The 12,178-nt window shown below is 36.6% G+C and overlaps 5 non-coding genes across 5 annotated transcripts; 1 reads left to right on the plus strand and 4 right to left on the minus strand.

The window, feature by feature from the left end:
- Positions 1 to 2,040: 2,040 nt before the first annotated feature.
- On the minus strand, positions 2,041 to 2,159 carry LOC114841090. Its single transcript, XR_003783007.1, has one exon. It is a non-coding gene; the product is annotated as a 5S ribosomal RNA (ribosomal RNA).
- A 317-nt stretch (positions 2,160 to 2,476) lies between these two features.
- LOC114841089 lies at positions 2,477 to 2,595 on the minus strand. The gene has a single exon (XR_003783006.1). It is a non-coding gene; the product is annotated as a 5S ribosomal RNA (ribosomal RNA).
- Positions 2,596 to 3,878: 1,283 nt separating this feature from the next.
- On the plus strand, positions 3,879 to 3,997 carry LOC114841096. Its single transcript, XR_003783013.1, has one exon. It is a non-coding gene; the product is annotated as a 5S ribosomal RNA (ribosomal RNA).
- A 378-nt stretch (positions 3,998 to 4,375) lies between these two features.
- Positions 4,376 to 4,494, minus strand: LOC114841091. Its single transcript, XR_003783008.1, has one exon. It is a non-coding gene; the product is annotated as a 5S ribosomal RNA (ribosomal RNA).
- Positions 4,495 to 4,845: 351 nt separating this feature from the next.
- On the minus strand, positions 4,846 to 4,964 carry LOC114841097. The gene has a single exon (XR_003783014.1). It is a non-coding gene; the product is annotated as a 5S ribosomal RNA (ribosomal RNA).
- Between the last annotated feature and the right edge of the window lie 7,214 nt (positions 4,965 to 12,178).

Consider the following 12,178-nt stretch of genomic DNA (forward strand, 5'->3'; position numbering starts at 1 on the left):
GTGGGTGTAAATTAAACCATGGACAGCGATACTAGTTTTAAAACCTTCCAGGATTGCATCAGTTCCCACACTGGCTGAACAATCATCCCAATTTTTATAGCAGACATCTACCGTGGCAGTTTCTCTGGCATTCTCAACCCTCGAACAAATGAAGCAATACTGATTCTTCACTCTAATAAATAGAACCTTTTTCGTATATCATCCGATAATAATTCCTACGCCCGAAGAAGAATTAAATGCACCGGTTTTGTACGATCGTTTCATCCAGAATCCATCGAATATAATTCTCGTGCATGCGATCTCATTGCGAATGTTGCCTCTCAATTCAATCATTTCTTTTTCCAATTTTCCGGCTTCAATCATGCTACGTTCGACCGCTTGAAACAAAGGCTGCATCATACTTTCCCGATGTCTTCTATACGTCATTCCAGCCATACAGTATATATCCAGCCCTGCGAGAAGTTGTTCTAGTTAAGCAAATCCTACTCATAGCAATGTTACAAGCGATAGCAGATTGGTTGATACCCATACGGTCGTCATCTCCTTCGTTGTGAATCTGCTTGAGAAATGAACACCTCATACACTAGAAGGTCACTTTCGTTTGCAAACCAGATATTTTTTAATTAGTCCAAGCCATATGTTGGAAACTACATTAATCGTCTGAGGAGTGATTATCGAATGCAAAGTACAATTATTTGGGGACGTAGACGAAATCAACAATCATTCGGCAACCTGAAATATTGTCAGGAGGATCGAGTGGATTGAATGGTTCATTATCATCAACATGACCACTAGTGCCCCTGATGGGTTCATCATTCTCGTCTGTAATATCTGAAACATGGAACTCTCCATCTCTTTAGAAGAATACTCGCTTTGTACATTTCTTGCCTATGTGCTTTCTATTACTGCTAAATATCTCATTCTTTTACTGTTCTGTAGATTTAGAACTCTTGCAAAAGTCCGGGGATTCGTGAATCATACGACCATCTTCCGTATTAACATTTGATTCTTTCCTACTTTTTTCACCCTCATCACTTTCGTTCACAACTTTCGAATCAATGTGTACATCGCTTATGTGAAGTACAAATGGAATTTCTCTGAAGTTATGTTCTGCGCGATCATTAGAAATGTACTCTTGCAACGGAGTAACGTGACTCTGAATTTTAGAATCGCTGTCTGGCTCATCCTCTAAAACACCCAATAAGTCATCGGTTGTCATTGATGAGACATTTGAAGAGTCCAAGTTTACATCTATCAAGTATGTCTCTTGCCAAGGATCACCCGTAAGAGTACAAATTAACTCATTCATCGTTATTGGATTTGACTTCTCAAATTTTTATTCTTCGCCTGCTAATTGCACCATCATCAAATCAATATTTTTCTCATGCCAAATCTTCTTTCGTCTACAGAAAGGGGAATTCAATTTAACGGGGGATTGAATTTATAATAACGAGCTAGAGGCATGTGTTGATTACATTGGCTGGTTATTTTTTTCAGTGGATAATTTTTTCATTTATATATCCGTTACAGAATCAAACGCATCGATATAAACATGAAAGAATTCAATACGTTTATTATTTTATGAAATATTTGGATAGACAGTTTCTGATCAATTATTTTGACATATGACTGAACTCATTGCCCTTGAACTTTCTACAAAAAGTATTTCACTAGGACTAATAATTAGTCAATATTTTAGATTTTTTTTTTCTATATGCTATGCATAAAACCGTTGATGTATGGAAAATTCAAATTCCTCAGTTTGGGGCATAGTATAGTAGAATTGAGGAGATTGTGCCCCTCAGAGTTACCCCACTTTCCCCAATTCCCACTTACATCCTTGTCTTCCACCTCTGAAAACCAAAAACACGATCTTCTCAGCCTGACCGTATGCACTGTTCTCGATTTTTCATCCTTCAATATTGTCTGACCAATAATGAAGGAAAAACAGAGCACTACTTACAAAAAATAGAAATGAGATAAATGGAGTAGTTCATCAGTTGCTTTGTTGATACTCTTGGAAAAAAATTCAAAAAAAGGAGCCAACGGCACGTGGTGTTCCCAAGCGGTCACCCATCCAAGTACTAACCACGCTCAACGCTGCTTAGCTTCAGTGATCGGACGAGAACTGGCGTATTCAGCGTGATATGGCTGTTGGCTGAAATTTTGTTGAAAAAAATTTTGACTATAGCTCAAGAATCCGTGATCTGAACAAAATTTCATGATGTGAAACCAGAAGATGGGTTTTTAGCCGAGTAATGCCAAATAGAGTCTACCACACTCGTAAATACGGCTGAAAAGAGCTCCATAAACTTCGCGAACTCGTTAATCCCGCAATCAAATTTTTTAATTCCCAAAAATGAAAACGAATAATTAGTTAGACGTGAACTGAATAGAAATTAGTCAAATCTATTGCTTATCAGTGTCATTCCATTACTTATCTGCGCTTTTGAAAAGGAAAAAATTCAAAAGAAAGAGCCAACGGCACGTGGTGTTCCCAAGCGGTCACCCATCCAAGTACTAACCACGCTCAACGCTGCTTAGCTTCAGTGATCGGACGAGAACTGGCGTTTTCAGCGTGATATGGCTGTTGGCTGAAATTCTGGTGGAAAAAAATCAGAACTTATACTAAGAATTGATAATCCAATCGAAAATAGAAATGAGGAACTAAACAGCTTTGAAAATAGTGGTAATTTCGTATTAGGATTTTGTTCCTCCTGAGCTAATCGTCCTAAGTGATCATTCAGGTCTATGGGGCCAACAGTAGATTCAAACAGATGATGAAAAACATAATAGTTTTTATGACTATATAAATAGTCCTTGTAGGGAAGCGTTGCTCTTATACATTTGATTAAAAGCTTATCCCTGTCTTGTGGTGAGCAGGAATTCGTTTCGTGAAATTTAAGTAGCTTGGTTTGAGAAAGCTTTAATTATGAAAGTTTTACAGAGGAATGTAGCTCTCATAGTGGAATCTAGGGATGGTGCATCTGTACCAAGGGTAAAACGGACCGCGGTATTTTGGATCTGTTCGAGTTTATTTATCATAATTTGAGAATTCAAAATTAAATTCAACAGCGCATGGCGAGGTATTAATATCAAGCCTCATCAGTACTTAACATTACCCAGGGTTAGCGACGGAGATGGAGCCGGTATGAACCCCAAAAAATCCCAATGTCACCAAATCATCATCATTCAAATGTTTAGGGATTCAGACACCTATATAGGTGTCTGAATCCCTAAACATCTGAATGTAGTGATACCAAGAATTAAGTGACCCACCCTAATATATTATGATGATTTGGTGATATTGGGATTTTTTGGGGTGCATACCGGCTGCATCCCCGTCGCTAAACCTCGGTAATGGTAAGTACTGGTGAGGCTTGATATTAATACCTCGCCATGCGCTGTTGAATTTAATTTTGAATTCTTAAATTGTGATAAATAACCTCGAACAGATCCAGAATACCGCGGTCCGTTTTACCCTTGATACAGATGCACCATCCCCAGATTCCACTATAAGAGATTCCTCTGTAAAACTTTCATAATTAAAGCTTTCTCAAACCAAGCTACTTAAATTTTACGAAACGAATCCCTTCCCACTACGAGACAGGGATAAGCTTTCAATAAATGTATAAGAGCAACGCTTCCCTACCAGCACTATTTATATAGTCATAAAAACTATTGTTTTTCATCATCCGTTTGAATCTACTGTTCGCCCCATAGACCTGAATGATCACTTAGGACGATTAGCTCAGGAGGAACAAAATCCTAATACGAAATTACCACTATTTTCAAAGCTGTTCAGTTCCTCATTTCTATTTTCGATTGGATTATCATTTCTTAGTATACGTTCGGATTTTTTTTCCAACAGAATTTCAGCCAACAGCCATATCACGCTGAAAACGCCAGTTCTCGTCCGATCACTGAAGCTAAGCAGCGTTGAGCGTGGTTAGTACTTGGATGGGTGACCGCTTGGGAACACCACGTGCCGTTGACTCTTTCTTTTGAATTTTTTCCTTTTCAATAGCACAGATAAGTAATGAAATGTCATTGATTATCATTGTGCGGTAGAGTCTACCGTATTCCTAAATACGGCTGAAAAGAGCTCCATAAATTTCAACTCAAGAAACTTCCTAAACTCGGCGATCCCGCAATCGAATTGTCTAGTTCCCAAAAATGAAAACAAATAATCAATTAGTCGCGAAGTGAATAGAAATTAGGAAAATCTAGTTGCTTATCAATGACATTCATTGCTTGTCTGCGCAATGCAATTGCTTAGTCGCGAAGTGAATGGAAATTAGCGAAATCTAATTGCTTATTAATGATATTTCATTGCTTACCTGCGATATTGAAAGGGAAAAAATTCAAAAGAAAGAGCCAACGGCACGTGGTGTTCCCAAGCGGTCACCCATCCAAGTACTAACCACGCTCAACGCTGCTTAGCTTCAGTGATCGGACGAGAACTGGCGTATTCAGCGTGATATGGCTGTTGGCTGAAATTTTGTTGAAAAAAATTTTGAATATAACGTAAGGATCCGTGATGTGATCGAAAATAGAACTGAGGTACTAAACACCGTTGAAAATAATGTAAATTTCATGAAATGAAATTAGAAGATGCGTCTTTCGCCGAATGAGTGCTAAATAGAGTCTACCACACTCCTATATACAAATCAAAAAACTTTATGAACTCGTCGATCCCGCAATTAAATTTTCCAGTTCCCACGACTGAAAACAAATGATCAACAACTCGCGAAGTGAAAGAAAATTAGCAAAATATGATTGTTTTTCAGTGACATTTTATTGCTAATCAGCTATTTTGAAAAGGAAAAAACAATCAAAAGAAAGAGCCAACGGCACGTGGTGTTCCCAAGCGGTCACCCATCCAAGTACTAACCACGCTCAACGCTGCTTAGCTTCAGTGATCGGACGAGAACTGGCGGTTTCAGCGTGATATGGCTGTTGACTGAAATTTAATTTTTTAAAAATCCGATTATGTTTTAACAATTCGCGGTCTGAATAAGCAAACACATCACGAATTAACTACTATTATAAATTTTTGCGATTAATTGTGCTCTATCTCCACTGTCATTTTATATGATTACCCGGTTAGTGACACGAACTCGACAGTGAGCGAATGCACTGCAGTACCGGAACATGCATTTTAATAATAAAAAATTGCTAAAGACAGCATCAACATCTTTGGCGCGGATCAAAACACGAAAGGTTATTTTTCGTAGATATTATTTTTCTTTAAATCTTACAAAATAGAGCAATCCTCCTTAGAGACATCTGATTGCGCACTATTAGGACGTTTTGAAAATGCCTCAACTTGGCTTATTTGCATTTATTTTTCAATTTGTTTGAAATTTTCCATGTAAATCATATTTTTCTTAAAAAACATTCTCCTAACTTCCAGGGGCAATCAAACAAAAAAATTTCTTGGCTCAGTTTTTTTCTACAAAAATATTCGTTACTTTTTCGAAAGATTTCACTCATTTTTGCAAAACGATGAAATAATTTGTTTCGTATTTGTGTAACTTAGATTGTTGAAATCAAATATATTCTGTTTTTTTATGAAACAAAAACTTTTTGTGTCGTGTAATTTTGTGCATTTATTTATCTACTGAATTTTAATCATGTAATTTGTAATAATCCATTAGCACCATACATACATTGGTCCCCATTGCATAAATTGTGGATGTCCACATAAAAAGGACCCACCTTTTCAATATGGAGTTAGGTATACTCCGATTATATTAACTAAATTAGTCCGCACGCTTTGCGCGCGTATGCCTCCTCCATGGGGCTTAATGTATGTCAGTTGTAGTGAATAGTGTTGTATTAGACTTCTTAAGTTAATATCAAATTTTCCGAAGGAAAAATTTCAGGAATGTATTGTACTTTTTTATATAGAATACATCCATTGTAACGTTTTTTGATGCCAATCTATTCGGCGTATAGTGTCATTAGATTTTTTATAAGTGATGATAGCATACATTGAAGATATTACGATAATACTATACTATATTATATATTCTATGTTTAATATACAATATATAATAGAGTACTATATGTATGTATTATAAAATATAATGTACATTAAAAAAATTGAATAATAAACTGATAACAATAATAACATGCATTGAGTATACGATATTGCGCTATATTACATATACCATTTTATATGCATAATGTATTATAATATAGTATAGTATAGAATGTAATATAACATAGTATTATCCTAATATCTTTAATGTATGCTATGATCATTTATAAAAAATCTAATGACACAATATGCCGAATAGATTGGCTTCAAAAAACGTTACATTGAATTTCTTATTAAAGGATAACATTCCGCACATTTCAAATCCAAACATATTTCGATAATGCAGAAAATGATGTCTCTAGAGAAGATAAAACACATAATTTAACATCGTTTCCAATGGAAGTTGCGGAGACAAGAACATGACTATTTCGGAAACTAGATGCGATAGAGTGAACCCTTTTAATGTGGAAGTACAGATTTATACACAAAACTCAACTTCCAAATTTCGAGTGAAAATCGAACTTATTTAAATTTCTCACCTAAACTGAATCCCGAAATATAGGGTATTCTAAAATGAATGACCGAAGTGTTAAAGGATGATATAGGATCGAATTCTAAGTCGAAAATTCCTCTTTGACCTTTTGCTCCGGGCAATAGTTGATAAGTTATTAGTGGATAATGTTAAAAAATTACGTCAGCGTAGGGTTAAAAGTGCAAAGGAGTAGCGACCGGTGGACAGGGACGAAAGAAGAGGTAGAGGATTCTTCTGAAAAGAATATCAGCACCATTTGAGTTGATTTGGATTCGCCAAATGGATCAGAACTGATCCGTTCTCGGAGGCTACCACTCTTTTGATGTAGAAATTTAATTATTATGAGAATAATTTTGAATATAACCATAAAGTTAATCAAGACGTTCCTGAAGTTCTTGAAAAATTGATTCACCAGTGGCCAGGTCATAGTAATCCCAGTCCAACAACGGTGTCATTGGTTAACTTTATTGATAATAACTCGCCAACTATCATCCGGAGCCACAAATTAAGAAGGATTTTCGACTCAGAATTCCACCCTCTTTCATCGCTTAAAATTTAGGTTGCCCATTTTGGGACATCCTTTATAATTGTTCACGTATTACTCATAGATTGAATTGATAATATGACTTAATCAAAACCCGCAGAGGGGGGGGGGTAAAGATCGAGATGCGTCATCTACGTGCGACTGAATGAAGAGTCACAGTCAAATTAAATTCACAGAGTTATTAATTCAATCCTACTCATAAACCCATTACTTGCAAACAAATGAAGGAGTCAAGTTTTTCAGGTTAAAAAATCACGAGTGCAAAGCACGACTGATTATTCCTGAAAAACTGGATGAGTTTGTTTGTATACAGGGAACCTTCAGGGAAATACCTGATTACTTATGAAGCTCGAATGGTATTCGGAAGAGAATTGCACTATGAGACAAAATCCCTCTGCCAGTTCCAATGAGGGGCTTGTTTTACCAGGAAATCTCTTGTTTTTCATATATTTATCAACATGAAAAATGACCACAAGTATTACCACGAGAGCTTCAAAATTATCGAGCAATTCCCGATAGGTTCGTTGCAAACAAACGAAGGAGTCAAGTTTTTCCGGTTAAAAACTTGACGCATCGGTGATTTTTCCTGAAAAACATGACGACTTCGTTTGTGTGCAGGGAACCTTAAGGGAATTACTCGATTAATTGTAAAGCTCGAGCAGTATTCGGGAGGGAATTTTCCCATCCAAATGTCAGCCAAAAGAATTGCACTATGAGACAAAATCCATCTGACAGTTGCAACCAGGGGTTCACTCGACCACAGAATCTTTTGCTTTCCACAAATATAGTCAACATGAAAAATTATCAGTTAAATTATCAAAAACTATCAGCTGAATATCGTGTTGACTACACGGAGAAAAATAAATCGGTAAAAGTCTTGCGATCGCAAGGAGCTTCCCGAAGATCCCCATTTTTCATGCACGAAGAACAATGAAACTTTTTGGAATCTTCGGGAAATTCCTTGCGATCGCAAGACTTTTACCGATTTATTTTTTTCCGTGTATATGAAATAACAGTCGAATTGTGCAATTCTATTGGCTGACATTTGGATGAGGAAAATTCCCAGTGAAATTATCAAAAAGTATCAGTTGAATACCGTGTTAACTATATAAAATACCAGTTAAATAATGCAATTAATTGCATTCTATTGGCTGAAGTTCAGATGGGAAAAATTCTCGGATAAATTCAATGTTTCAGAAGTTGTAACTCAATATCTGAATTATACAGAAAATTAGAATATCAGAGCACTTAAATTTGATGGTCTTCCGTATTTCCACTGAACCATTCATGGAGAATAGAAAAATTAACAATGATGATTGCTCGCCAGTTTTGTTTTTAATAGCAAATGATTTCATACTCGGATAATAAAAAAATCATTACTACGCGAATATTCTTCAAATGTATGACCGTTCAACTGTTGGATAATACCGGTCACAAAAAAACTTGTCGAAAAGTCCCAGCACTCATTGTGCTATTGTCAATATATCGTAATATGACGCGAACGAAAACTTGGAAAAACAGATGTGTTTTTTTTTTCAGCAAAATATGAGACTTCAAAGGTTCTGAAGAATCTCTCCATCTTTTCTGACGTTCAGTCGTGTAGAGAGGAAGTGAAACATTTTTATTTTATTATTTCGAGAGATTTTTCAACAATACCTCGAGGCTACAGAAGATGCAACAGGCCTCCACTAACAAACTCAAGGAATTGGGTACTTCGCGCGTCGAGTGGTCTCTACGCGTGTAGTGTCCTACACGACAAGAATACTAGTTAGGTAGATAGGAGAATCGTGAAATTTTTATTCAAAGCAGAAACCCCAATGTGACATGTCGTCCAAGGAACGGTATGGGGTTGATATTAAATGATCCCACAATATTGAAAACTTTCTGCTGACATTTTCGGTGCACTTCATTTTGGAAATTTTCATGAACCAATGGTTTCAGTAAAATTTCAAGGAATTTCATTGTTGAAAACTTATAATTTGATGGAAAAATCAATTGGTACTCTAAATCTCACTTTGATTATGTCATAAAAATGAATCGAAATTCAAAAAGTTGTGGTAAAAATAGTCTTGAATTTTCAATTAATTACAAATTTGGCCTCATTCTTTAATGAATGTTTTAATTAACTTTCCGACCCAAAGGGAGGAAGTTATGGTAATGTCGTCAAAAATTAAAAGTAGAAATTTCATGATAACTCCACGTTTCATGACGTATATTTATTTGGTCATATTCAATTCTACCATTCATTAACAGTTAACGAATCTCGTTGGGAATAAATGAATCACTCTATCTATTTTGGGACACGATTTCTCTTAAACGATCGGTGCAATTTGATTTTGTTTTCAATCGACGCATCTCCATGTAACTTAGAACTGATTAGTCTGTGAAGACAATCGCCTCAGCGGTTGTATAGTTATTTGCATAAAAACTATTTTTTTAAAAACGCCAAAAAACGACAATTTTCTTGAAATTCATGATTTGTCCGTCTAAATCGAGTCCAATGATATTTGACTGTCTATGAAATATCAGAGAAATATCTGTAAATAGAATGGAATTACTTCCAGGTATTACCCATCGAAACACTTCGATATATAGGAGAGAAGTAAATGTGTATGAAAATACCTCATATTCCTGGGATTTTCCCCGCGCGTAGTCTCCACTTATCGGGAGCCCAGGCAGGCTCAAGAATTATGAATATTAACGTGCTGAGCACGCTCTATTCTCGAGTCTCCTTCCATTATCCAGATTTTATAACATGAGATAAAAAGTCAATAGATGCTTTTTCCAAAGTGACATTGCGAATGGGACGAAAATTAAAGTTTTGATACAACATTTCGAATAATTCTCATTGAATATACATTAACAGCAATTTGAAGCGTAGATATACTGTTTCCGCGATGGAGTATATATCATCATAAACATTAAGGAATTCTACTTATTATTATGCAGAAACGGGTGGTGAGGAGGTACCAGAGTAAAAGAAAGAATGCAGAAGGCATGATGCTAGAGAGACGTCGAGGGAGACAGGGGAGTGGTGAATCTGGTTGGGAAAAAGCGCGAGATAGTACGAGTGGATGAATAAGGGAGATGGCACAATTCGAATGCGGAAAGGAGGGATACTCGTCAAGAGGCTACATATAAAATCATAAGGCACGTGGCCACGCCCAGCACCCCATAGTATCAACCAATCACCAGTGAGTGCATTTAAATCGCAACCCTCGGTGCATTGTCGTATTTTTCTTTTACAGGCGGGATTTGGAGCAAAGGGCTCCTGTCAATGAGGGGGGAAGCGCAACTCATGATTCACGGAGGATATTCATATTCGTATGTACACATCCCCCACCCCTTAGTCCCAGCTTTTCTGTCATTTTTTTTTTCTCGTTCAGCCAACCCTCGCGTTGTACGTGAGATACTACCTTTGAGCAGGCTTGCTCTCTTTTCAGTGTTCAATCTTCCTTTTCTTTTTGCCTCTCTCCTCATTTTTTTCACACTTTCTTATGTCACTTTATGTGCACTTCACCGTGAATTTCTCTTGCTTATTTAGATCTTCATTCATCGTAGGATAGGCTGATCATCTAGAAATTACGTAGCGCTCGCGGGAACGTAAATTTTGGATAATGGACGAGGGCAGTATGATGCAAAAATATTATCCCGTTGTAGTTGGACTATTTTCTGCAATATGAGATATTTTGGCAAGTACTCTCTAGTGATGCCGTGAGACACTTTACGGGATAAAACTTTGGAGAGATGATCTCGGTCTCCAATGAACATGAAGATCTTTGCTCTCATCTAAGTCTCGAAGTAGGCAGTGTCGACTCCTTTCGTGATGACTCCGAGTCAATTTATCTCATCTCACTCTCAAGTTTTCCATGTTTTTTAATACAAAATCTCGCTTTTTGTCTCGGTTTGTCTCGTCTCGGTTTTCTACATATAAAAAACGCGAAAAACTGGAAACCGAGATGAGATAAATTGACTCGAAGTCATCACGAGAGGAGTCGATACTGCGTATTTCTCGATTGAGACGAGACCAAAAATTTCCGTATTCACTGAAACCGAGACAATCTCTTCAAAGTATTGTCTCATGATGTTTCGTGAAATATTTCACGGCATCACTAGTACTCTCTCGCAGTGGAGACTATACTTCCTTAAGGTAGAACGGAACCCCTGTGTCTACACTGATAGAGTGATTCATTTATTTCAAACGAGATTCGTTAGCTATTAACAAATGGTACAAATGGTAGTTGAAAATGACCAAATAAATATTCGTTAGTAGTTAAGGAATGGTTCACATGAAAGATAAAAGTCGAGTCAAACAAGGCCCCTCAAATATGCATTTGTTAACTATTAACGAATGAACATTTGTTAACTATTAACGAATGAACATTTGGTGAGACCGAATAGACCCTAGACTTCAACCAAATCCATTTGTTTCTTCTCCTACTCTAGGCCATTATTGCGGTTTTCGCTAAAGATAAACTCAGATTGCTGTGAAATGCTTGAATTTTTCGTGTTAGATACGAGAAAAATTTTTGTAATTTGCAGCAAAGTTTGCGCCGCTGGCGCTTGAATTTTTACGGATCAGTCAAAATTAACACATTTTACCATGCAATCGCAATAATTCTCCGAGTTTTTTCTTGAAGTGTAATGTCTTTCTCTAAGAACAGAAACCCCTACACTATTAAAAAATTTTGTCTGAAATTTCCGGCACACTGTTTGGAAATTTTTTTCGAATTTAATTACCACAAGTAATACCACTCGAGCTTCAAAATTATCGAGCAATTCTCGATAGGTTCGTTGCAAACCCGATAGCTTCATTTGTGTGCAGGGAATCTTGAGGGAATTACTTGATTAATTTTGAAGCTCGAGTAGTATTCGGGAGGAAATTTTCCCATCCAAATGTCGGCCAAAAGAATTGCACTATGAGACAAAATCCATCTGACAGTTCCAACCAGGGGTTCACTCGACCACGGAATCTTTTGTTTTCCACAAATATAGTCAACATGAAAAATTACCAGTTGAATTATCAAAAATTATCAGCTGAATACCATGTTGACTA

Source organism: Diachasma alloeum, unplaced genomic scaffold (assembly GCF_001412515.2).
Source record: "Diachasma alloeum isolate Michigan unplaced genomic scaffold, Dall2.0 Dall_scaffold_00206, whole genome shotgun sequence".
In the NCBI taxonomy this organism is placed as follows: domain Eukaryota; kingdom Metazoa; phylum Arthropoda; class Insecta; order Hymenoptera; family Braconidae; genus Diachasma; species Diachasma alloeum.